This window comes from Emys orbicularis, chromosome 10 (genome assembly GCF_028017835.1).
Source record: "Emys orbicularis isolate rEmyOrb1 chromosome 10, rEmyOrb1.hap1, whole genome shotgun sequence".
Lineage (NCBI taxonomy): Eukaryota > Metazoa > Chordata > Testudines > Emydidae > Emys > Emys orbicularis.
Window position 1 is genome coordinate 89,097,211 of NC_088692.1, and position 5,262 is coordinate 89,102,472.

Consider the following 5,262-nt stretch of genomic DNA (forward strand, 5'->3'; position numbering starts at 1 on the left):
TCCCGCGAGTCCCGCAGGCACAGCCAGAGCGAGGCGGGGTGAGTCAGCCGAGAGCGTCCCAGCCAGCCCGCTCCGCGCGCGGGGCACGCCGGGATAGCGGCGGACATACAGGGCCCGCCCCGCCTCCGGAGGCGGGGCGGGGCGGGGGCGGGGCAGGGAAGCGCTGAGGCCCCGCAACGGCCGCGTTGACATCCCGGGAAGCGGGCGGGGGTCGGCGAAGGGGCCGGCGAGTCCCGCCAGGAGCTGGGTCACGGGGCTCGCGTGAGAGCCAGGCCCGGCCCGGCCGCCTCTGGCACGGGCCCGTGGGAGGGGTCAGACCAAGGGTCCATCCCAGACAGCGGCCAAGGCCAGGTGCCCCGGAGGGAGTGAACAGAGCAGGGAATCAGCCAGTGATCCAGCCCCTGTCGCCCAGTCCCAGCTCCTGGCAAACAGAGGCTAGGGACACCCTCCCTGCCCAGCCTGGCCAATAGCCATGGATGGACCTATCCTCCAGGAACGTATCTAGTTCTCTTTTAAACCCTGTGATAGTCTTGGCCTTCACAACTTCCCCTGGCAAGGAGTTCCACAGGTTAACCGTGCACTGGGTGAAGAAATACTTCCTTTTGCTTTAAACCTGCTGCCTATTAATTTCATTTGGTGACCCCTAGTTCATGTGTTATGAGGAGTAAATAACACTTCCGTCTTTACTTTCTCCACACCAGTCATGATTTTATAGACCTCAATCATATCCCCCCTTAGCCATCTCTTTTCCAAGCTGAAAAGTCCCAGTTTTATTAATCTCTCCTCACCCCCTAATCATTTTTGTTGCCCTTGTCTGAAGCTTTTCCAGTTCCAATTTGGGGGCAGGAAGCAGCAATGGGGGGCTGGAAGCAGGGGAGGATGTTGAGCTTCCTGCAGCTGGGGGAAGTTTCTGAGTGTGGGCCTGACACAGTCCCAGCCACTCCTTGCAGGGGAAGAGGTAATCCCATCCTCCCCTGCCCCCAGCCCAGTCAGGACTAGCATCTGATCCCAGCTCAGGGTAGGAGCCACTGGCTGGGGTGTCCCCAGCCCTGCAGTGATTTACTTCTCCGCTGGCTGCTCTGGGTACCTGAAACGATCAACCCGCACAGCTAGGGAGTGGTGCATAACTGCTCTTGCAGCTTCCCTTTGATTCCCTATCGGAGTCATTTTTCTGCAGAGAAGCAAAGAAATCTGCAGGGGACATGAATTCTGCACACGTGCAGTGGCACATAATTCCCCTAGGAGTATCCTTTTCATTTATCAACATTGAATTTCATCTGCCATTTTCTTGCCCAGTCACCTAGTTTTGAGAGATCCTTTTGTAGTCTTCACAGTCTGCCTGGGACTTAACTATCTTGAGTAGTTTTGTATCATCTGAAAATTTTGCCACCTCACTGTTTACCCCTTTTTCCAGATCATTTATGAATATGTTGAATAGGACTGGCTGGGGGCTGGGCTGGGCCGGGCCAAGGGAGGGGCTCCTCTCCCCCAGCAAGTCCAGGGCAGATCAATGCTGGGGTCAGCCGGGAGAGACGCCTCTCCCCTGGCCGTGGCAGGTCTACACTAGGGCTGGCAGGGAGGGGCGCCTCTCCCCACCATGGCAGCTCCACGCTGGGGCCGGTGGGAAGGGGCGTCTCTCCCCGCCCCAGCACTGAGCCCTTGCGTAGGGCTTAATAGGCAGCTGTGCGGCCATAAATCTTAGAGGAAACTTAGGTCTCTAGGGGAAGTGAGGTGGTCTCTGGAGGGGAGGGGGGTCTCTGGGGTGGTATGGAGGGGATCCTGTCTGGGTTTGGGTCCCTCTATTGACCAGTGCTTTGAAAGGGCTAGGAGAGAGCTCCCCACCTAGTGGGAGGAAGGGGGCAGCAGGGTTCTCTCTGGCTCTCTTCTGGCCTTAGCTAGACTAGGATAAAAAGTGTGATGTAAGAGCACATTCACTAAAATGTTCTGACTAGCATGGCTGAAAGGTCTGTAGACAAGGCACACAGCCTTTAATATATGCTGAGCTGGTGGGGTTAAATCCTGGAGGGGAGCATAGGCTACAACGTGGCTTCATGCATGTTCTCCTGCATTAACTACACTGTAGTCAGGTGGTGTGATTGCAGCACATGTAGATGTACCAGAGCTAGCTTTGATTTAGTACAGTCCTACCCCAGCCCTTGAGTACATGCTTGGGCAGCTAGTGCAAGCCAGCACTTATATAGCCTTAGATGCACTGTTATTTTTAGTGCATAAGCTCAGCAGAATTAGTGCATGTAATGTCTCCCGGAGCTGGAAGTCACACCTTCCAGGCACTGTGTAGACATACCCTTTGGGTGAATCTATGCTATAAAACGAAGTGTTTTGTCTTTTTTATTACAGAGTAAAATCCTAAGTCTGGTCTGCACACACTTCTTGGGCCGGTAATACTATTTCACGTAAGGGTATTCATTTATTTTTTTAACCAAAACATTTATACTAGTATAACTCCTGATGAATACAGTTATAACAGTTAAAAAGGTGCCTTACACAGGTACACCGCTACCTTGATATAACGCGACCCGATATAACACGAATTCGGATATAACGCGGTAAAGCAGTGCTCCGGGGGGGGCGGGGCTGTGCACTCCAGCGGATCAAAGCAAGTTCAATATAACGCAGTTTCACCTAGAATGCGGTAAGATTTTTTGGCTCCCGAGGACAGCGTTACATCGAGGTAGAGGTGTATAGCTTATTCTCCTTCCCTACAACTGCCTTGTCCACTCTAGGATTTTACTATGTGTTAATTAGTTAACATGTAGTAACACAGTAAAAAAAAAAAAAATTTCTAGTCAAGACAAGGACTCTATGTCTATTTAGACTGTAACCTTTTGGTAATATACATACAGTAATAGCAAAAGGTATGTAAGTCCCATGCATTGTTTTATTTAATTTATATATAATGGAATGTCTAAAAGGGCAGGAAATAGACCAAGCAAATGGAGAAGCAATGGAAACAATGTAATATGATAAAAGCTGGAACAAATTATGAAAAATATCTTAAAGCCATTAAAAGAGTATACAAGTTAACATATTAAAATACATACTGGAGAAATTCATCCCTATTGCAAACAGCTGCAACTTATATAAACTTCTCTAGGAGCTGCACCCACTTACACCAGATTTCTCTCTTCTTTTTCTAAAAAAGAAACATTTAAATGCAATCCACAGTGTTTTGAAAATGCTTTCCTCTATTAAACATATTTATACACTATTCAAGCAGAGTAAAATGCAAACAATAAACAGCAAGAAAATAAATTAAGACTGCTAAAGTTCTTTTAGACTTACCATCCTGTGCTGTGATCCAGTCAATTCTAAAACAACTAATCAGGGCTGAGCAGTGTCTGGGTTAGTACTAGGATGGGAGAGATCCTAGGAACACACAGGTGCTCCGGAAAGTGGAATTGATGATTTAGTAAGGGGCATTGGTTCAGTACTGACTCAGTGGGAAGAGTGCCACCTACTGTGCTTCTGTGGGTACTGTCATTTGCATGAAGGTCTTGACTAGTGCTTAAAGATCTCATTTGCAGTGTTGTAGCTGTGTTGGTCCCAGGATATTAGAAAGACAAGATGGGTGAGGTAATAGCTTTTACTGGACCAGCTTCTGTTGGTGAAAGAGAGAAGCTTTTGAGCTGCTCCGTGCATGTCAAAAGCTTGTCTCTTTCACCAACAGAAGTTGGTCCAATAAAAGCTACTACCTCACCTACCTTGTGTCTCTAAAGATCTCATAGCACTTTGCAAGACAAGGGGGTTAACTCCCATGTCTTCGCTGAATTCCAACCGAGCATTTGCATCTTTCTTCTGAAATTCTATGTGTTTAAATTGGATTTCATATTCTTCACTTCCTGCCTTAGACTGTTGGCAGCATTGATGTATGCAGTTAAACAACTGTTACATTTCAGTCTAGAATTGGTTGTATTTTATGTAATATGTTGCATTTGATAATTTTTAAAGCACACTGAGATCCTTCAGGATGCAAGGGGATCTTTAAATCTAAAATATTATTTAATAATCTAAAATATTATTGACAGGTAAGGAATTTTTAATGCAATGTTTATATTGACAGTGCCATTTTTGACTTTTTAAAGGTGAGTGGATCATATATGTCTTCTTAGAAGCAATGCAGTGCTGTCTGTAAGCTCTTAGTTGTTGACCTCTATTTTCAAGTGTGCTGAGAGACATGCTTTTGATACTAAATTGAACAAATTATTAAACTAGAGATAAATTTGAAGTAAACCACCTAGTGTGAGAATCATCGTTTGACACTAACCATTTTAATTAACCATTTTTTTCAAGTCCTCCTAGAAGCAGTGTCCAGAGGCACCTGGAAATCGGCTTATACAGGAGCGTGTAATTGCAGTTGGTAGTTTATACTGCTTGATTTGTCATTTGAGAGTCTTTAGCAGAATACTTTTTGGCTGATGGCACTGTAATCACCATATATGTACTTGGCATGTGCAGAGTAAAAAAAAACCCCAAAGCTAGCCCAGAAAGAACAATTTATGCCATTCTTTAAAAACAAATCCAACTTTTATAAACATAAATTATATGCTAGGTTTCAATTCAATAAAAATTAGCTAGCCATCCCTGCTGACTACCCCTGCTGACTGCCTGTGCTGAGGTAACCACAGAATGGCAAAGGCTTTCCATAGCAGAGAGCTCCATGAAGTGCCAAGGGACAGTGCTGCTTGAAGATACTGTGTTGGAGGGAGGAAAGGAAGTACCCCTTTCCTTGCTTTCTGGTGTGGCAAGGCACCTCCTTCGTCTCACCAGACCTAGCACTTCCCCCTCTGGTGATGGCGGGCCTGGGGTAAATCAGCCCCACTCTGGGCAGTGTGCCTTCCCCCTTCTGTGCGCCTTTGACTGTGTTTTCAGGGTAGGCCCCAGGGTCAGCCTAAGGGGTGATCCTTACTCAAAGAAAAAAAGAAACAGTCTCGTAAACCCCAAAAGAAAAAGGGGATACAGGGTGTCATCCTGTTGCTTGCCTTGAGGTGTCAGTGCTTCCCCTAGCAGGCACTTGGGTTTGGCCATTCCCCTATGGTAGTGTTTCCCAAACGTGGGTCGCCGCTTGTGTAGGGAAAGCCCCCGGCGGTTCGCCGCTTCAGGCCAACAGGTGCTGCTGGAAGCGGCGGCCAGTATGTCCCTCGGCCCGCGCCGCTTCCAGCAGCTTTCATTGGCCTGGAGTGGCGAACCGCGGCCAGTGGGAGCCGCGATCGGCTGGACCTGCGGACGCAGCAGGTAAACAAA